A 22660-nucleotide genomic window follows, 5' to 3' on the forward strand; every position below is an offset into this window, starting at 1 on the left:
TGAATATATTTTATTTCGATCGCGTACGCTTGGCACAACAGCCAATGAGAGAAGAGCAGGATGATTTTTTTTTTGGCGGGACTAGAAATATGTTTATATTTACTAACCATATTGTGGTAAGAAAATGTCGAGATAATAATAGTATTATCGTTATTTTGAAAGTTAATATGTTTATTTACTAACACTGCTAACAGATGTCGCAAAGTTCGCGAAATTTCATTGGCTGAAATTAACAGTAAGAATTCAATTGTGAACCGATTTCGCAGTTCGCACAGGTCGTATGCATGGCTTGCTATGCACTCGCTTAATTTTTTTAATTGTGAACCCAGCTTTAGGCTTCCCAAGCATTGCCTTGGTACGCGAAAATAACAACTTTCTGACATCGACCATCATTCAATCAATTTCTATATCGTTAAATAATAAATTTCAATGATTATAATTTACAACTGCAACAACGATTATTATGATTACTATTCACTGTTTTAAACTATTTTTTATAAGTCCTCGAGGCTTTTAATTCATTTATTCAGCGATTTCGCGAGCTAACGGCAAGTCATGTGTTGATCAAAAGCACCGATACTTCTATTCTTTACAGATGCTAGCAATACTTTTTTATATAATTATTGATACCTATATTACTGTTTTTCTTTAAACAATTAAAATTATCTATGATTGATAATATATTTATTTTTAAACTTCTAGTTCTGTTTGGGGTTCGAATTCAAAATCATTTTTATTTGTTAATAAGTGAAAAAAATAATCCTTCAAGTGGCTATCGTCTATATCGTGTTTAGGCGGTATGATATACTATATTTATCAAACATTCCATAGTATTCTTGCAATTTTATGAGTGTGTCAGTTGTTTTATTTGAAACCAGCTAATCGGTATTATTTCTGTCCTTCAACAACATATATATAGTTTGATTCCTTGTATTTTTAATTAACTTACTCTCACTTTGTCCAACAAACGACTAAATGTTATTTTGTTATGCCCTTCAGCTACAAAAAGGAAATCAAATATTCTTATAGGGCCTACGCTGTTTTTTGGAGCATTATGTACTGCATTTTATGGACACGTTTGGTTTTGAATGATTTTCCGACAGCCATGTTTGGGTTGGTCGTGTTAATGTTATTGACTATGTCGAGCTGATGGGACCCTGTACGACGCCTAATGGGGTTTGTCGTGTCGTGTCGTGTTCGTCGTGGCATCGTGATTCCAGCGCTACTGGCCCTAATTAAGAACGTTTCAAATTTTTCGAGGCCTTGGTGGTTTAAACACGAAACGTACAAAATAACGCATCGACTATTTACCAGCAGTTTTCTGAAAGCAGAACACTGTTCAGTACCTACCGTGACCATACACTCGTTTTGACATGGGTTCGTTTAGGAGACCACATATTGTCTAATCTGCTATGATTTTATTTTCAAAAAAATATGTTTTCCAGTTAAAGGGGGAGATAGTAACGAAAATACTTTATCATGATGTTCATATTTTTCAGGTCATAACATTTGTGTATTAAAATAATGAGTATATTATTTCGTTAAAGCGTAGTACACAATTAATGAGTGTCTGAAGTTAATAATGGCTGGCTGCTAAAAATACTACCCCCTGTGAGATCATTGCAGTTTATAGTTTAGTTTATAGTTTATTTTTGAGAATTACGACAACTCTACTAACACTGTCGGTACACACTATGTTATAGTGTCAAACATTTCTTAATGTATGATCTCTGTCTGAACGAAGGCAAATTTGAAATATTACACTTTAAACACTCGTGATATCCTAAAAAATGTTGAAACCGAAACAGCGTCTTTTTGTTCCTATTGCTCCCCTTAACTGAAAACGATTCGCTATGTTGGATTTGTTCGTTTTCTTTTTAATTATATATTTAGCATCACTGAAATAAATTTCCAAAGGAATCTTTTGTAAAACTACAGTATTTTTTTTTTTCTGTGTACCGTCCAAATTTACAGTCAACATGTTAAAATCACATACCTAACCAGGGACTGGAAGTAACGCGCTACTAGTAACGGCGTTATTTGTAACAGTTACTTTTTATGGTAACGATCGTGGTAACGCAATATATTAAGTTTTCAGTAACTGTAACTGTAACTGAATTACATTTTTCTGCCTTAAAGTAACGATAATTGTCGTTACTTCTTGCGTTACATTTTTTAAATGTATTTCTTATTGAACGAACAACGATTTGTTGATTTTTTCAATCCCAGAACGAAAATCCCGACAAGCATATTATTTGCAATGTTATTGCTTGTACTTGTAAAACTGCTGCTGGCTAGCCTGCGCTCGTATTTTTATTGTCATTTATTTAATATTTGCGACATGCGGGTTTACTGCTGTGCTGTTTAATTAATTAACCTACCTGTGCACATGCGCGAAAGCAATGACATAATCTAATGAAGCGAGAAGCCCAGAAAGCAGTCCAGAATTTTCGTTGCCGTGGCCTTCATATTCTAATTTTTTCGAAGTTCGGTCGAGTAATAAAAATAACCTTATTGTGAAGTGCTTATTGTGTGGTGCTGCGAACAAGTTTGTAGTGTGAACTAATTACTCAATGTAATTTAAGACCTATTTAAATTTTTTCAGTTGAAAGAAACATATATCTTTACTAATCACAATATGTTTTATTAGCTTTTAATTATAACAATTTTACGTATCACATTTTTAGTTTTTCACAAAGTAACTGTTAAAGTAACTTACAGTTACTTTTCTCAGAACTGTAACTGTAACTGGTTTATTTTCAGTAGTGTAACTTGTAGTTGTAACAGGGTTACATTTCCAATGGAGTATTTGTAACTGTAACTGAGTTACTTTTTAAAAGTAACTTTCCGGTCCCTGTACCTAACGCTGTAGTGTTTCATGACTGCACTTTCGAGAGTTCCGCTAGAAGCGCAATATAGTGAACAATCAAAATTAGCCTACGTTATGAAGGTTAATTACAATCTGCCGTTCGCTATCTATGTCAATGTCACGCGATAATCGAGATAAATGTCTACGAAACGCGATATCGGCGAGGACTTGGCGCATATCTCTAGATGTTTCAAGAGGTTGCTATCGACTGCAATCTCGTCGTTATTCTGCTCGGCAGTCGACACTTCGATGCATTCGTCCGCACAGAAGTTGTGTGTGTGTGTGTCTGTGTGCAGGCTTCGTTTTAACCACATCAACAATTTAAAATTAAACCTTAAGAATACGATTTTCTAATAGCCCGCTAAAAAAGGATACATTCAAATAACTTTAAAAAAAAGTAATTCATAAACGATGAAGTTTGTAACAAGTATACATTATATATAAAAAATCATTAATATGTCCATTAAGTCTTATAATTAAAATTTAAAACACCACGATTGCACTGTATGGCAGTGAAGTGGTTGCTTGTCCAAACATCTGATTAAATACATAAATTACAAATTTATGGGATTTCAAATTGACGTTCTCCCAGTAATTTCAGGCTTGACGTTTGGAGCCAAGGACAAAAGTGACAGAGCAAACTGTTAAGGGCCCCGCCTACCTGGGCACACATACGGTGTGCAGAGCTTCAGGAAAAACAACGCGATTTCAAAACTACTCAAGATATCCGATTGGGGCCTATTTACGAATAACATTTAAGAGTTCGCTGAGGACCGAAAAGTACTTTTAATTTCGGATTAAGTTTTTAAACTGTATTTTTAGAAGCGTTAAAATGCCTAAAACGCGTGTTTTCAGAGTAATTTTTAGGCATAAAACAATCAGTACAGATTCTTGAAAGCACTTAAGGGGCTTGCATAACACCTTTATCTTCATTTCTCGGCCATATAATGTTACGGTCACCGCTCAAATTTCACAGTTATCCTGTGACGACGAGAAGACTGCGCGCCAGTTCAGAGACTTGCGCTTAGAGGCTATACCGGGCGGAAGAAGGCACGAGGTAGAGGATTCGAAAGCCCGACTGTGGACGTAAATCAGTTCGCGGCGAGTGGTCCAATCCAGCCCCAGGCGAAGGATTGCGCAGAGCTTATCGGCAAGCGGCGGCAGGTGTATCGCAATGCGTCTGGCAATGTTGACACGGCGCTATCAGGGATCTTGTTGACACGGCGCTATCAGGGATCTTGTTGACACGGGCAGTCTCTCCACGAGCGCCCGACAAGGCTGCAGCGGTCACGTGACACTCGCGGGCTGGAGTGCCGAGAGGGCGTATCTCCTCGGGACTGCAGCGTGACAACAACTGGGCATCCATTCCCTATGTCCAAAAGCATGACTTTGGAGGGGGTTTTTATTCTACTTTTCCCCATGTATTTTATGTCTGTTTATAGTGTGTTTTTTAATGTATAATTTGTCCTTTTGTGCTTATCGATTATCACCTCTGCAAGAAGAGACAATTTCGTCTGGAATTGCTTGTTTGTTTGCTTCGCAAGGTTTGTGTGTATTATTCTTCCATTGCATATATTTTTTTTTTGGCCCTACGGCCTCTATAATCAAAATACTTATTGAATAAATAGCATTTTTTGGAAACCAAAACCAAAAGCATGACAGGGTGGTGAGTGCGACGCTTCTAGCGCGGTATCATATCTAAGAGTAAGGCTGTTGAACTGACGCGTAGTTATCTCGTGTAATAGGACAACTATGAAAGATGAGCAGTAACCTTAACAATATAGGACAGAGATATGACAGAGATAATGACACAATACAAGTCCTTTGAATACTTTCAAGAATCTGTACAGGAAGTTTTTTTTTAAATACATATTAAAAACACGAATTTTAGCCATTTTCATACAGTTTAAAAACTAAATACAGAAACATTAATACTCGTCCGCCCTCAGCACATTCTTAATTTTTTTTTTCGTAAACAGACGCCACCCGAATATCTTGAGCGTACATTGAATACAGTATCGATACTTTTCAGTCGATACTGGGTTTTCCCACCGACACTCGTCGCGTGGCGACGCGACGGCTGGCTCCGCGCGGGGAACACCACAGATCGATTGCGGCGCGCGAGGCTCGGGGACGATAGATCGATTGCGGAGCGTGAGGCACGAGGACGCGGGTTCGCGACACGTGCGACTGCGACATTCACGCAAGGTCGCCCTGGCCGCGACCCGCACCGCGGTTCGACCCGGGGTCTTTTTATAGACGGGAGCCCTGCGCGGCCGGACACGCTCCGACGTCCGTCCGACGTCCGTCCGACGTCCGTCCGACGTCCGTCCGACCTGACACGTTGGCTCAGTGGGGCAGTCGGGTGCAGGCCGCGTGTCGGAGCGAGTGGTCCCGTTCTCGATTGCAAGGCAAGGCACGGGGGTGAATTACCATCGTCTCAATTAATTTTTGACGTGACAACGTTTAATAAATAGATGAACGCCGGCTGCACGCACGAAAAATGATTACTCATTGCCCCGTTACGCACATTGTCCCGTTACGCTTTGTCCCGTTACGCACATTGTCCCGTTGCACTTTGATCCGTTACGCTCATTGTACGCTTGCGCCGTATCTATCTCTCTTCCACTCGATTGGAACAACCATCGATTTGACTTTTTCGAGGCACATTAAACTTGAAACACTCCCATTCGTTTCCTACTTTTCCTATCATCGTCCTATCCTTAACAGAATAACACAGATTGGAAGAAGTTAAATAGCAAACATGTATAAAAGTTATAGTTAAAATAATCTGCTCGTTAAAGTAATAAACATATTCGAATTAATGAGTGCAAATAAAAGTAAATTTATCAATTAAATTGTAGATTTCATTTCACTCCTTCTTTGTATCCATACAAAATAGTGATAATTCAATAAAAATGATTCAATTTTATTCATAAAAGTATGCAATCATTTCATCAATGTTTTGTTATGACGTTGTCACGTTAAACTATCGTTCGTAAACCGACTTTACAGATAACCAATTTTTTTAGAGTTTGACTAGAACCTTTACTCTAAAAAAGATATACCCAACTTCCCAAGTCCCCTTCCACTCCATTCCCTTCCTCCGACCCCACTCCCTTCACCTACTCTCTCTCCAGTCACCGCACTCACAATACCTGCTCTAAGATGACAGTGTAGACTCGATGTGACCCCAATAACAGCCCAAGTATTGATGAATTTAATTATTTGAAAGGTCTAAAATCACGGAGCCTTGTCATTTTTTTTTGTTGAGTCACGGTGATCAATCACTATTAGGAATTTTAATATATATATTTTTTAAGTTTAATTTTAATTGCACACAAATGGTGTGTGTTCATAGACAGACCTACAAATGTAGGGCGTAACGAACACGGCGACTAGCTGTTTTACTGTGACGCTTCTCGGCCTTTCCGAAAAGTTCCCCCCCCCCCTCCTCCCAGGACTACACTGGTGGAAATCGCAGTAAATTTACGGACTTTTCAACGAATAACTCAACTCAACAAAAGTTCTTCGTAATTTCAAACTTAACTACTGAATCTTTGTAGAAACTACGCCGTATTTCAACTTCAGAGGTTTTTTTTTGTTGTTTCCTTCTAAACACAGGTAAACAAACACACTGACAAAATAAGAGTGTTCTTACTGTCGACATAACCAATTTTTTTAAAAGTTTTGTTAATATACCCAGAATATTCTTTTGGATTCGTGTTTATTGTCCGTAAATTAACTAAGAAAGCAGTAAATTTACGAATATCCTTGGATAATTTGTAACCATTCGTAAGTTAAAAGTGAACATTTTTAACAGTGTAACATTAGCCTTCAAAATATGATAGTAAAAAGAGGCAGGGTCATCCCCCACCAATCCAGTCTGGGTAGAGATGCTCAATGGTTTTGCTCTTGTTCGAGGCTTCCTCCTGAAATCTTTCTTAAAGGTAGACATTATGTTTAAAAAAAAGTCATGGTATTTTTTCGGGGACGGAGCGTGTAGTTTGTGACGATGTGGGGATGGGGGGAGGGGGATAATTCTCGGTTTCCGCGGGGTAAGTGGTCAGAACTGACCAGGTCGTTGTACCTCCGACACGCGAGGAAACAGCGACGTTGCCACGTCTACCCCCGCTCACAGTCTTGGGCGACGAAAACAAGTCGCCATCCATCAAGAGCACAATCACGTCGAAGCGCCCGGCACATGAGTGGCAGCAAATTTTCCGTTGGGTTTTCCCTATGTCTATGCAGGTTTTACCTGGACCCCATGGCTGGCCAATCCCCGCTTAAAGCACACGATGCATTCTACCCTTCATTCATGAACTCTAAGAAAATTCGCAAAATTACATTAGGCAATGATTTAGTAATTTTACATTTTAGTCTTGCGATTTTGAAAAACTAGTACAGTTGGTGTAATTTAAAGAAAAAAACTTTTTCTATAAAACCAAATACACGAATGTACAGCTTGTTAATAAACAGCTAAGACCTACAAATATATATATATATATATATATATATATATATATATACATATTTAAAAGAAGTAGCCACATGTTATTGTAAATTTGCTCTATGATGCAGTGAAACTAACTGACAGTTGTGACAAATATACAAATGAATGCATTGCAAATTTATATATCACGAAGTAAAAATACACCAACAGCTATGCCACATTTACGAAACCATAGCAATTGTACTTTTGACAATTTTGATAGCCTTTTTACTTAAGCACAAGATAAAAAAATACACCAACATATGTTAAGTGTAAAATTACATTAAAATTGATTGATACATACATTTTTGTGTGAAATTACACTTATTTTACAGATTGGTTTAAAACTCCTCATGATAAGGCTTATAGACTTCGGACTCAATCACAGTCTTCCCTAACACGGACCTCTCCCAACCCAATACATCTGTTAAAATTATGTTAGGGAGAAAAAAAAATCTAATCACCGTCAGCTGCTCGTTCGCACAGGGCGCAGATCTACTCTCGGACTCTGCTGGCGGCGCAAGACCTCATCTGGAGAGTTGGTATTCCAAGACACGAAGTACTTGAGAAAACTAAAATCACACCATCTATTAGCACGTGGTAGCGCTGCTATATGTTGGATTTTTGGCGTAGCAAATCTTTATCTGTGGTTGCCAAACGTCCGCTAGAATTAATGCATTGGAATTAAGTGCCCAGCCTCGTGCAGGGCACCATTCGTTTAAAACGGTTGCTCTTTCGATACCTAACAGGGATTGGGTTTGGACAACGTTCTGGAATACGGCCAACGAGTTAGGTTTTAATGTTGAATCCCAACAAGGCAGTGAGTGCTCATTCGCTACCTTACCCTAATGTGTTATAATTAGGGGCAGGCATTTTTCGCGTATACTCGCACCAGCTGTTTCTTCCCCGTGATTGGCAGCCGTCTGCGAGAGAAGTAGTTGCCTTATCTGACCGAGCCACTCAGGACGCGTCTGCTTCCGCGTTATATTGCTGTGATAGGTGTCGTAACAATCGACATGTACCTGGAAAAAAAAACGCGCCCAATCGCGAAACACAAGACGATTCTACGGTGTTTTGGCTTTCAGCTGATGGAACCTTTTCGCGAAATATGCATGCGCTAGAGACATGCAAAATTCGCGGATTCATTTCGCGATAGGCTAGCATCAAAACAACTATACCTTCGTACCGCTTCTGCGATTGGCCCACATTTTATCCGTAACTGTGAGCCAATGGGAAACACTAAACCAAGAAAGTGCGCGAATTACGGACAGCCTAGTTGAGACGTCTCACGCGTCAGTAGCCAATGAACAGGTGTCATTTCCACGAGTATTTAAAGGACTGTGGAGTTTATCCTAGAGCTCAATGAATCCGCGAATTTTGCAGGTCTCTATGCATGCCTCTACTTATAATGCCGCCCTTGGGACAGTGATATTCGGCGGCGCGATGGTGCGGTGGTGCGGTGGTGCGATGGTGCGTTGGGGAGGGGGTTGGCGGCCCTGGCGCGCGGGTGCGCTCCGGTGCGGGTCACGCCGCCGCCGACAATCAATACCCGCCCCGCCGCGCTGCTCGTCCAACCCCTAACCAACCTCCTCGCCAGCCCGGCACCCACGAGGAGAAAACCATTTCATTAAGTGAGCTGGCTTTCAACCAAAAAACTCACAATACAACAGTCCCTAAGAAAACGATTGTCTCAAATCATTTACACAACTATAAAAAATCACTTCAGAACTGATATATTTTTTTTAAATTTTAATGATTTTAATAAATTTACTACGTTAATCATTTTAATATTTGCCTACTATAGGCTGCTAGCAAGTAATTTCTTTTCAATGTATTTCAAGAAGAAGAAAAACTGTGTTTATGTAAAAGTTAGTATGTGCCCTTTGTGTCTAATTTTTTTTTAATTTCAAATATTTTTACTAAATAAGAAACCTTTTAACTAAAGGCAAGGATATGTATAATAGTATCTGAAATTTACAAAAAAAAACGATAAGACCGTTCCAATTTTTTTTGTGACAGCAAAAATTTTTTTAATTTTTCACAAAAAAAACATTTATTATTAATAAAATATTGCTGTCAGTATTATACTACTTAATGGACGCATAATTCCCTGCAAAATTATTGGCAGGCGGAATACCTAGTAAGTATTAGGTAAGCACCAGAAAGAAAACATGTTGTGATAGTGAAAAAATAAAACCCGTCAGAAATGTATTGACAGCTGTTTACTTCCGAATTATTTCCTTCTGTCGCGTCGGTGGGAATTATGTTTTGAGGTTTAATAACACCGACGTACCGGTATATCTCTCTCAGAAAAATGTTAAAATGTTAACTGATATACAACCCTATAAATACCCTTAAGAATTATAGTTCCTATATTAAAAAAATACATATAAAACAGATTAGGACATCAACAAATTATACAACAGAATAACTAACTCACTATCTATATACTAATAATTCATCCAGATATTAGATCAAGGCTATGTTATTAAACTATATATATACATCTGTGTTAAGATTTTTAAATAAAATAAAGTAGCTCAAAATTTCATTTCATCTTGATCATCGTTTACCATATTCCACACACCCCACCCCCTCCTTTTTTTCTGGCTGCGCCACTGGTCGAGAAGACCATCTTTGGAAGAAAAATATATATTTCTTACTCATCATATCGAATCCAAATTTTAATTGCCCCCACATGCCTAGACATGCATCGTTAAAGTCATCTTGTCTCGTGATATTCAGTACTTCCCCACTTTCTCACGTTCGCGGTAACAGTTCAAACATATGTACCTTAACGCCAAACTAGACTATAAGTCATAATTTTACGAGTTTTGTTTTTCTTGCAGAGTTTTTCTTTAACTTTCGTTTTCTACCAATCCATAAAAATTGTAGATCATTCAAAAAAATATTTTAGTATTAAGTCCAAAGTTTTAGTTGAGCCGAGCAAAAATTGAATCCAGTTACAAAGTTATGTAATTGTGGCTGTTGAAAATAATTTCCTATGTGGAAGAAAATTAATCATAAGTTTTTTTTTTCTTTCAGGTCACAGGCATAAATGATGGTTAATTGAAAGATTTTTTTTCTTTTAACTCTTGTAAAAGTTTTTCAATTGTCTGGTTCTGAGATACAGAAATGACGCTGGACTGGGTTTATTCCGGACAATCAGATGATTTCAGTCATTCGTTCTCAGTGACGCGCGATGGACTTTTTCAAAGGTTGATTTCAAAAGGATGTTCGCATATAAGCAACGTCGCTGAGGTTAAAAATGCTGAAGTCCAAAACTACTGGCGAACAGCCGAAAGTTTCGTGAAGGCTCTTCACTGTCGGATCACAAGTTTTTTTTTTTCCTTCGACCGCAGCACGACTTCTAAACCAGCGGGGGAAAAAGAAAAACCCCACGTAAAATTACAGACTAGAGACTCGGTCCTATTCGTATCTCTCGGAAATAACAGCGGCCATGTTGTGATGAAGTCAACGCCTCCCATCGGTGGTTTACGTTTCCCCCGACGGAACGCGTCCACATTTTCCCCGAGTTCTCAAAGGCGTCCCTTCACACTCGCGCGCGGGCGTCTGTCCGCACGCGGTGTTGCCAAAACCGGGATCAGAGTATCAAACGTCCATCTCCATAGAATCGAAATATTCGATAGTCGACTCGAACTATTCGATAGTCGACTCGAAATATTCGATAGTCTACGTATCTTTAACGGCAAAGAATTTTGGCAGCGAGTGCGGAAAAAACTACGCGTTGATTCGCGTCAAGAAATGTAGTTGAGAACAAAAATATTTGCGGGTTATTTATCACGTTCGGCACTATTTTCAAGAATCCTACGTTCAATTTAGTGTCCCGGGTTTCGCATTATAAGTGTGTTTGCAACACGAGAACAAACTTTTTTGCTTGTTACTGAGGTTACACGTTACTGATGGCTTCCCATCAAATCTGGCTGTGGGCTCGAGAGCCTTCAGTCCAAACTGTCAGTCCATCAGCTGAGTGTCGTGGGCAGACATTTTTGATTATACTCTTTGGTTCTTTGCTATTTTTTCCCCCCCTTTTTTCTAATTAAAAGTGCAACTGCAACATCCGAAGTTTCTTCCGTATTCTACATTCAACAGCAACAGCAACCACAAGACTAGCAGTGTGTGCAGAGGGCCTCAATTCAATCCAAACTGTAAGTTCGGACTGGGCAGTCTATACTGATCGTGTGCGGGGAACTCTCTGGCAGTTTTTCTGAAGGCCCATTGCAAAAAAAAAATGTTTAAAATTCCGCTGATGAAGGAGTATCTGTGACGATGCCACAGACTGTATAGTAGGGTGGGTGTTCACAAAACTGAATTGAAACTAATAGTTTAGCTGCATGACGCCCAGCATCGCGGAGAAACGGTAAAAGACTGACGAAACTATTTACAGATGGCACTGCTTAACAAGATGGCCGCCACAGTGGCGCACTCACGATCGATGGCGCCAAATTCAAATATCCAAACCACCACACATTCTAGCACTATGCCCAAACATACCGCCCACCAAAAATAACATTTTTTATGTTTCACTACACTGGTTCTTAGTTGACTGGCAACCGACACAATTTTATCACTGGCCGCTTCACTACTCGATGCTGCAGTTTGATGGTAGCAACTCTTGACACACCATCCTGACCAGGATGTAGGGTTGCGACGCGGCCGAGTTTCCACTGCAGGGGTGGAAGGTGGTCTTCTTTGATGAGGACAAGGTCACCAACCTGCAGGTCACCTTCGCTTTTGGTCCACTTGCCACGTGGTTGTAGAGTGTGCAAATATTCCTTGTGCCACCGCTGCCAGAAGTGCTGTGATGCACTCTGTACCAGCTGCCATCTGTCTAATCTGTTGGTCTGTATTTCCGTGAGGTCTGCAGCTGGAGGAGATGTCAGAGAAGTGCCAACAAGGAAATGTGCTGGCGTAAGGGCCTCCACGTCATTTGGATCTGATGAAATGGCACAGAGTGGACGTGAATTGAGGACAGCTTCAATTTGAGTGAACAAAGTCGACAGCTCTTCAAACGTGAGTATCTGCTGGCCAACGACTCTCTTGAGATGGTACTTCGCAGACTTGATGCTTGCCTCCCACAGGCCTCTAAAATGTGGCGCAGATGGAGGATTGAGGTTCCACTGAATCCCACGAGTAGCCAGAGTGTCTGCTACACAATGCCAGTTAGAGGTGTTCCTCAGGTACCTTTGAAGGTCATTGAAGTAGCGACGTGCCCCTATGAAGTTGGTTCCACAATCTGAAAAAACAGCCTTACAGAGTCCACGCCTAGCCACGAATCTGAAAAAGGCATTTAAGTAGGCAGTGGTACTCAATGATGAAACAACTTCCAAGTGTACTGCCTTAGTTGCTAAGCATATGAATAAACATAGGTAGGCCTTGGATGAACGACTGTTTCGACCATTCGAAAGCCTGACTTGGAAAGGGCCCCCATAGTCAACACCCACATTCAGAAATGGTCTTGTTTGTTGCACTCGACTTGGTGGAAGATTTCCCATGGATGGCTGCACATTGGTGGCTCTGAATCTGTAACATTTTACACAGGCGTGTATCCTAGTCTTGACAGCTCCTCTACCTGCCACTATCCAGTACTCACACCGAATTGCAGCATGTGTGGCACTGGGGCCAGCATGAAGGTGTAAGACATGATAGTAGTCAATAATCATTTCTGTCACAAAACTCCTTTTGGGAAGCAGGACTTGATGTTTCATTTCATAGGCTACATGTGAATTCTGCAGGCGTCCACCTACACGGATGATCCCATCAGCGTCAATGAATGGCTGTAGTCTTTTAATTCCAGAAGAACATTCGCGAGCTGCAGCCAAACAATCAAACTCTAATTTGAAATTCTCTTGCTGAAGCTGCTTCAAACACACCTTCTTGGCAGCGTCAATTTCTGCTACAGTGAGAGGACCTGTGTGTCGCAACTCCCTTGAAACCTTCAAATTTAATGCAAATCTCAACACGTACGCAAGTACTCTTTGCAGTCGTGACCAGGACGAAAACCTACAAAGGATGTTAAGAATGTTCGGTATACACTGACCAACCAATGAGACTAGCGTGATTGCCTTCAACTCCTCTTTACCTTCCTCTGAACTGGTATATCCTTGACTGGGCCATAAATCCACCTCTGCTGTCAACCAACCTGGCCCAGTCCACCAAAGTGGGTGTGTTAGAAGCTCCTTGGGTGAGAGTCCTCTTGATGCACAGTCTGCAGCATTTTCAGCAGAGGAAACATGTCTCCAGTGGACCGGAACCTTGCTCTCCTGAATACGAGAAAATTTGTTCGCCACAAATGTTTTCAGCCGATGTGGCGGAATCTTAATCCAAGCAAGCACTACGGTCGAGTCACACCATGCATAAATGCGACTTATATGGATTCGCTCGGACAGTGTTGTGATCAGTGATTCAATCAATTTGATAAGCAAGAGTGCAGCCTACAATTCAAGTCGCGGAAGTGTGACGGTCTTCAGTGGTGCAACACGTGACTTGGCGAGAAGCAAATGTGATTTTGTTTCACCGTGGCTAGAAGTCCGCAAATACACAACAGCTGCGTAACCTTCATTGGGTGCATCACTAAAACCATGGAGCTGGTATTCAGACTGTGGTGCAGAAACAAGACGAGGTACGGACAGCTTGCTTAGGACATCCAACTGGCCAATGAAAACCTGCCAATCAGCAACTAAGTCTAGTGGTGGGGTGTCGTCCCAAGAAACTCCCAGTAACCAAAGCTTTTGGAGAACGATTTTGGCTCGAATGATGACTGGAGTAATCCACCCTAGCGGATCATATAACCTAGCAATTTCTGAAAGGATGGTTCTCTTGGTGACTGTTGCACTGGCATGCTGAACATGATATGAGAAAACATCTGCCTTCCAATCCCATTGAAGACCAAGTACCTTAATAACTTCATTGCTACCATGAAAACTAAGTGGACTCTCCCGGTGATCTTCTGGAACTGCATCCAAAACTGCCTTACTATTACTGGACCATTTTCTTAGTTCAAAACCACCTTGTTTCAGGAGATTTATTAATTCTTGCTGTAACGCGAGAGCTTCCGTGACTGATGCTGCACCAGTCACAATGTCATCTACAAACACGTCATCCATCACAACCCTTGCTGCCATCGGATACCGAGGACCCTCTTCCATTGCAAGTTGCTGTAAGGCTCTCATTGCCATAAATGGAGCAGCTGAGACTCCGTAAGTGACAGTGTCAAGTTGGAATTCACGTATTGGTTGGTCAGGGTTCTCCCTCCACAGAATTACCTGGTATGGTGCATCGTCTGGATGCACGAGAACCTGACGATACATTTTGCAGATGTCTGTAGTTAATACCACACTGTGAAGACGGAAGTGAGTGATTATGTCCACAATGTCATTTTGAAGCTTGGGTCCAGTCATCAAAACATCATTGAGTGACTTCCCTGAAGTGGAGCGAGTTGAGGCATCAAACACAACTCGTAACTTTGTTGTTGAGCTGGATTCCTTGCACACATAGTGATGAGGGATGAAGTAACGACGTTCCTGACCAGTTGCATTATCTAAACAATGCATGTGCCCCAGTTGCTCATATTCACGGAGGAACTTGCAATATTCGGTATAGGCTTCCGGTTGGTGATGTAGTCTGGATTCCAACTGACGTAACCTCTTAACTGCATGACTACGTGTATCTCCTAAATCTGGGTCTCTCTCCTTAAATGGTAGTCTCAGTACAAATCTTCCTTCGAGGTTTCGTGAGTGAGTCTCAACAAAATGATTCTCACATTTTGTGTCTTCTAGGCTGGAATGCTGGACAGATGGTAACTCCTCGGTCTCCCAGAACTTGCGGATGGTATCTGTTAGGGCTGTATCCGATGACGCATACATTGAGACAACACCACTACTGGAAGTATCTGCAACCTGCGTCACCTTACCCATAATAACCCAACCAAATATACTGTGCAACGCTACGGGAACTCCCTTCGAAGGCTGGTACCGCCCACCATCAAACACGTCTGGATATACATCAGCACCAAGAAGGATATCAATTGCTCCTGGAGTATCAAAAGATGGGTCCGCTAGTTCCAGATGTCGATACATGTCTCTCACATGGTGGGGAAGGGGAATGGTGGGTAAATTGGCAGCTATGTTCTTCAACACTAAAGCATCAGTAACAACGTCAGTTCCTACGCCCTTACATGATGTTAGAAAACAAGTAACTGCACCACTGTTAGCAACAACAACAGAGTGAGCCAGACCCACAACAGGAACCTTAGCCCTTCGACACTTTAGCCCCAACCTATGAACACATTCTTCGGTAATAAATGAGCTCTGCGATCCTGAATCGAGTAGTACTCTAACATTTTGCAGCATTCCACTTGCATCCTGGACTCGTACCATAGCAGTACCTAGAACGACAGTGGTTGAAACTGCAGTTGAAGAAGTTAGTGATACCACTGTCGCAGCATCCTCCTTGTGACTTGCTTGTGGCATAGAAATATCTTGGATGGATTCACCTGCAGGTAGTTTCACTTCTTGATTGGGAACCGCAGTGTGAAGGAGAGAATGGTGTCTCCTGCCGCAGTGATAACAGTTTCTTCTTGACCTACAATCCTTCACTCTGTGACCTTGTAAGCAGTTAAAACACAGCATCTTCCTACGTACAAACTCTATCCTGTCATCGCTTGACTGACCCGTAAAAACAGGGCACTTGTGAAGTCCATGCATGTCTCCACAGGCACTACAGGGCTCTGCTTCTGCTGTCACTAGAAATGAGGATTTAAAATTTGGGTTTTGAGGCAGTGACCTCTTTGGAAAAGGGCGTGCGGCAGGCACTACAGCTGGAGTGTGATTTGACATCATCAGGGCCTTAGACTGCAGCTCCACGAACTCTAACAATTGATTAAATGTGGGCATTTGAACATTTTTGTGTGCTATTTCAAACTGATTTCTTGTATCTGGATCAAGCTTTGGTAACATTAGATTCAGCAACACAAAGCTCCATTCAGTAACAGGCAACTTGAGAACTTTCAAGGCACCCAGATTCTCCTTTAGAACATCTACCATATTTCTCAGTTTGTCAGGCGCAACAATTGACAGACGAGGAAGTTGCACAATCTTGTCCCAATGCATGTTTGCAATTGCCCGGACATTGTGATACCTATCTACCAAAGTTTGCCATGCCAGAATATAATTTTCCTTAGACAGTGGGAGTGTCTTTATTAGATTAAATGGCTCACCTGATAGTGATGTAAGAAGATATTGGTGTTTCTCCACATCTGACAGGCCCTCATTATTATGCACCAAGGATGTGAAAAGGTCATAAAATGTGGGCCAGTCAGTCAAGAGACCCTTGAATTCTGGCAACTGCAGCTTCGGCAACTTAACGTTCGAAGATGTCTTGGCAATTTGATTGCGTTGTTTGTTCTGGCCTGTTTCGTTAACAGTGATCTTGTTAAATACTTCCTGTATCCTATAGTAGGCTTCATCAAATTCCTCAAGTTCCCTTTCGCTGGCTTCAGATTCCACTAACGACTCGGTCTCTGTAGCTTGAATAGCAAGTTGCATGTGATTTTCTTCAAAGTCTGTCTTCAATTGGTGTAAATCGGTACACGTGGCCTTGAAAAGTCCCGCGCGACTCGGGTTGCGCTCGACTTCGTCGGCGAGCGTCAGAAGTCTTGTAATGCGGCACTTAACGAGGCGCAAACGCGTTTTGGCTTGATTTGACATTTTAAGTAACGGTCTTGAAAACGTTCGGACGCACCGGCAATACACGAACCAATGCAAGATAGGTAACCTAGGCCTAACCTAAAACCACATGTGTTGCCTATAATTGCTTGCACGCAATCAAAATTACGTAAAATACATTTATGAGCTCAAATAATACAGTGTTTGCGTATACACTGATATTTCCTTGATAGCACAACACTATAGTCCCGGATAAAGTCACGCACGCGATTCGTAACGGTACTGCACATGTCTATTTTTGAACAAAGAAGACCGATATCTGAATGGCTTTTACGTTGTTTATGCGATCCACCGAATAAACTGGCTCAAACATACAGATATCCGGCCCGGAGGACCAAAACATGTTCACAAAACTGAATTGAAACTAATAGTTTAGCTGCATGACGCCCAGCATCGCGGAGAAACGGTAAAAGACTGACGAAACTATTTACAGATGGCACTGCTGAACAAGATGGCCGCCACAGTGGCGCACTCACGATCGATGGCGCCAAATTCAAATATCCAAACCACCACACATTCTAGCACTATGCCCAAACAGCGGGGAAGACTGGAAAGGAGAGGGAGGGAATCCCGAATGACTCGAGGAGATGAGGGGGGGGGGGGGGGGAAGGGAACCGCAGGGAATGAGCTCGGGGAATATCTGGTTACTAATCACCGCGCGCCCAGCCAACTGCTCGCCGCCTCTAAGCCCCACGGACACCGGGGTCGATACAGCCATTGGACCGCGCTCCGACCAGGACACCCCCCGCAACACTTGCGTTCATATCAGAGATCAGGACAGGGCACAGATGGAGCATTACTAGAGACCTGCAAAATTCGCGGTTTCGATGGCCTTCAGGATAGACTGCACATACCCCTGTACACTCGGGTAAATAACGCAAGTTCATTGGCTGCCGACTTGCAAGTCGTCTCAGCTGGTTTGTCTGTAATTCGATCCTTCTTTGGTTGAGGGTTTATAACTAGTTCAGATTCGTCCAGATGAACAGTAAGCCAACAGCAAAATTATCTAAGAGGTATGTGTGTTTGAATTCTGGTCTATCACCGAATGAATCCGCGAATTTTGCAGGTCTCTAAGCATTAGCTGTCAGGCGTGAAGCCGTTTATCCCCCCATTTTTATTCTTCTGATTTTCACATATAAATATGGCGGATTTTGTTTTTATAGTTGAATTAGCTGTTCTAGTCAGCTTTTACTAACGACTATAATTTAAGTTGTTCCAAAGAAAACTAGACCAAAATATTACTGGTTAATATGTGTGTGTGTGTGTGTATGTGTATGTATGTATGTATGTATGTATGTATGTATGTATGTATGTATGTATGTATGTATGTATATATATATGTATATATATATAAAATTTCCAAAACTAATCTTTATAATATAAATGATATAAATGATATGAATTGACATTTTTTCCTATAATTTTGCCTCCAATTCAGGTACAGCTGATACACTGGTAAACAAACGGCCGCCATATTGGTACGTGTAGTACCTACACTAAAATCCCTCTCCCCGTTTGGCTTTACCCCCCTTTCTCGTCATGAATCGGACCTTATGCTCCATCTGTGTATATTTCCATATTTCTGGTTCATATCAAGCGACAGTCTAGAAATAGTGATGGCAAACGTTTTTCCACATGTCGATATATCGATCTTTAGATATATCGTTTGAATGATATCGATTACAAAAAAAAATCCGCTAAAAATATTGATTATTTCGTTATATAGAGTTATCTAAACTTTAAAACTTGATTACTTTGTTATATAATTCATATCAAAGTATACGTAATAATAAATTATTGATTAATCTAAGCTTTTTATAATGGGATTACCTATAAAGTTGTACTCTACCAGCACATAAAATACAAATTTACTACCTAGTAGGTATACTCTTCTCTGAATGTTTCGATGGCTTCTTTTTCGCCAACGTACTGTTTAATTTTCAAATAATTTTATATGAATAAATTGTTAATAGCTGTGCGAAAAAGAAGTCAAACATTTAAAGAATACTAAAAAAATTGAAAAAAATACTTTGTTGTACCTACTTTTGCTAGTAAGCACCAATGTTCACAAAAATAAAAATATTTTCATAAAAATGTCATTGAGACTGAACGCCAATATCTGTATCGTTGCCTATTATGGTGTATTTATTTTGTAAGGGCTTATAATCAACGTCGGATTATATTTTTTTCCCAATTAAAAGAAAAAAGTGAAAATATTATTCAAATACGAAACTATGACAAAATATCGATTTTAAGGAAATATCGGCATAAAAATATCGATATTTTGACCTAAAATACAGAAGTTTCTGATACATCGATGCTCTGCCATTTATACGGTATCATAAAAACTAAGTTGAAATTTAAAAAAAAATCAAGCACTTTAAATTAGGTGATAACAATTTAATTCTTCCGCATTACCAAAACAAACAATGAAAATAAAATTCAAAAAGACAGGCGCGAGGCCCTCTATGATAGACTCAACGATCCTCTAAGTAAGTACTCGGTAAAATTACGCCTGCTCATTGGCGACTGACTCGCCACCCATGTTCACTGGAGGGTGCTTTTGATTGAGGTACTTCTTTCGTTGAGGGTTTATTCGATGTCTCACGAGTCCTTGAGCATGAACTGTGGCCCAATCACAAAAGCAGCAAAAAAAAAAAAAAAAAAAATTGAACGTATTTGGATTCTAGTCCATTTCCATCGCCGAATGAAATGACGGTCACTCCAGCTGCTGGAACCGTGGGACCCACCACTTCACTTCAGGACCTTCAGGCACTTGGGAGCGGCGTGACCTTCTCAACCAGGAGGCTGAAGGCCCGCGGAGCAGCGACACGAGTGACTGGCGTCACCGCGCATTGCGCAACTCTCCCTCCTCCCCCCCCCCCCCTACAACCCGGCCCCGGGGTTGGTGATGGGGGGGAGGATCAAGCCCGGCGGTGCTCGCGGGGCATTGTGATGAGACGGCCGGCCAGTTGGCAGGCCTGAGCCCGCGAAATAACACGAGGAGTCAAGGGCGCGTTCCTTACATCGAGGGGCGGTTGCGGAAGTAATGTAGGGGGAAGGGCCAAGTTGCGAAAACATTTGCGATATATCTGTGAAAACGTTACGTTATTTTTTTTTTGTGATAGCGGCTCAACCTGCCACTACAGCACGTCTCAATCTTAAGGGGATTGGTGCACCAGCATCGTATTAAAAAAAAACAATATATTTGTTAATGATTCAGCTGCTAGAGAAGATTTGAACCATTCTAGTGTAAAATTTATTTTTTATTTTTCTATTTTAATTAAGTTATTGCTGATTTTCGGGAATTTTTTTAATTCAAGCTTTACTAAAATAACTATAAAGAATTCAGTGGTAAAACTTTTGCAGATAAATCTTCAGACACGGGAGATATGACTGTGACCATTATTTTATCTGTAATCATTATTTATTTAACGTATTTACAATTTGAATTTTAATAAATGAGCTGCTACGAAATTGCGTGATATTCATTTACGAATTTAATAATATTCGCGTTTTCATTTGTAATTCAAACGCCTACATATCTGTCGGCTGAATGATTGACTTTATTTTAGTCTTTGGCTTATTGCAGTCGGACCTAAAGTAAAAACGTAGCTGTAGAAGTTTGAGCAGCGTGCAAGCTCGGATACGAGGAATTATGAAGCGCGCTGGACAGTAGTGACACCTTGCGACAGTTTCCCAAACTTTTTGTAGCCAGTTCTTTCTCCCGTTCCCACCCTGCCTCAGCTGTCTGCTGTTTACGAAGGGGAGACGGGATTTCGCGGGAAACTGATATGAATGTCAACGTACTCATTTTCAGTAGATAAGAGAACGTGTTTGGTCTAGCTCGGCGTGTAATTGGTAATTCTCTGTTATTATTTAGCACAGTGATTTAGCTAGATGTTTTTTGTTGTAAGCGTGAGATTTATTCAGGAATAAAATGCCAAAGAAACCTCCACCAAGCAGAGTACACAAAAGAACAAAACTATCGAAAGCCATTAGAGCGCTTAGAAAAAAGAATAAAGAAAGGTAAGAGATTATTTTATTATAGCTTTTTTTACCATATATTTATTTTTCAGAGTTGCGTATGTACGACGCGATGGACGCGATGCGACAACAAAAAGATGTGTTAAAGTGTAAACATGTTTTTTTTCCAGCAATGCGTGAACCATTCATAAACTATACTCAACATGTATACGTATAATTACGTTTGAATTTTTTTTATGACAGGCATCAATGTTATTAAGCCACATTAGACTTTTTTCAGAAAAATAAGTGTAGCAGAAAACACTCAACATAGTCTCACACAAAATCAGTTTACATGAATGCAGTTTTAAGAAGTAAGCTACGTAAATAATATTTAAACATTATTTAATATCTGCTGGTAACGTTTCCAAAGTATCAGCTTTGCCTTCATTCACGAACAATATTCGTGAGCTTATTTATTTATTTTGCTGGCGTTTCGTTGGCAACTGTTAGGACTGGAAAATTAGTAAACATTTTTCACCCTATCCTAAGTTAAATCTAAGTGTGCGCGGTTAGATGAGGACATAGATGTGTCTCAGGCTTACGCCTTTACACTCTACTCATGCGGGGTATTAACCATGCGCGTAAGGGCGCGTTGCCAATGACCTGTAGGATAGTCTCAACAATCCTCTACGGACTCGAAAAATGTCACCTGCTCATTGGCTACTTGACTTGTGACAACGGTTTGTTGTAATACCTGTGATTCATTGTTAGAGACCTGCAAAATTCGCGGATTCATTTCGTGATATGCTACAAATCAAATAATTATACCTTAGCGCTGCTTCTACCACTGGTTCACTGTTAATCTGGAGTAATGACGGCCAATTAGAGACCCTCGCTCAAAGAAGTGTCGAATCACAGACACTCAGTCGAGACCACTCACAAGTCAGCAGCCAATGAACAGGTGGCATTTGCCCGAGTGTGTAGAGTGTAGTAGAGTCTATCCTGGAGGTCATAATTTTGCAGGTCTCTATTCATTGTTGATTTTGTTGAGGAGTTTTCAGTGATTCAGAGCCCCCCATTTAACTGTGGCCGAATTGAAGAGAAAGTACAAATGTTACATGCTTGAATTCATAGCGAATCGAAACCACAAATATTTACTGATGTAGTGGTTGGTAAAAAAAAATATTATTCGTATCGCGTCCATTGCTTCGCGCCATGTTAGCTCCTATAATATATGGATTTACAAAATATAACGATTCATTTACGACACTTTAGATAAGGTGTGTAGGATTTTAAGAATTCACTTGAATTAATATTTAAGAACATATTTCAGGATAACTTGTGAAGAATCTCGTACAGACGGCACCGGTTGTGATGACTCATTGTTACCAGAGCAGGGGCCATCTCGTGTACACGAAGTGACATGTGAAACCTCAACACAACTCGAAACTCAGTAAGTGTTACATTGAAATGTTTCCGCTACAAATGTTCAGAAATTATAATTTTGAAATCGAGTAGAAATATTCCTGCAATTAGCATTAGGTATATTTTAATAGACATTGAAAGCTAATCATTAAGTAGCTT

General features: G+C 40.6%; 2 protein-coding genes across 5 annotated transcripts in view; one reads left to right on the forward strand and one right to left on the reverse strand.

The window, feature by feature from the left end:
- Nucleotides 1-22660, reverse strand: part of LOC134536111 (bestrophin-2-like) — a 97313-nt gene that overhangs the window by 23765 nt on the left and 50888 nt on the right. The gene's annotated exons all lie outside the window — the stretch shown is intronic.
- Nucleotides 20444-22660, forward strand: part of LOC134536112 (uncharacterized) — a 79851-nt gene continuing 77634 nt past the window's right edge. Inside the window, exons 1-2 of one of the 2 annotated variants that reach the window (XM_063375678.1) lie at nucleotides 20444-21136; nucleotides 22410-22529. The gene's annotated coding sequence lies outside the window, so the exon portion shown is untranslated. Of the gene's footprint in view, nucleotides 21137-22197; nucleotides 22530-22660 lie in introns of those variants that run through there. The other variant, XM_063375677.1, reaches the window with a different exon arrangement.

Source organism: Bacillus rossius, chromosome 10 (genome assembly GCF_032445375.1).
Source record: "Bacillus rossius redtenbacheri isolate Brsri chromosome 10, Brsri_v3, whole genome shotgun sequence".
Taxonomy (NCBI): Eukaryota; Metazoa; Arthropoda; class Insecta; order Phasmatodea; family Bacillidae; genus Bacillus; species Bacillus rossius.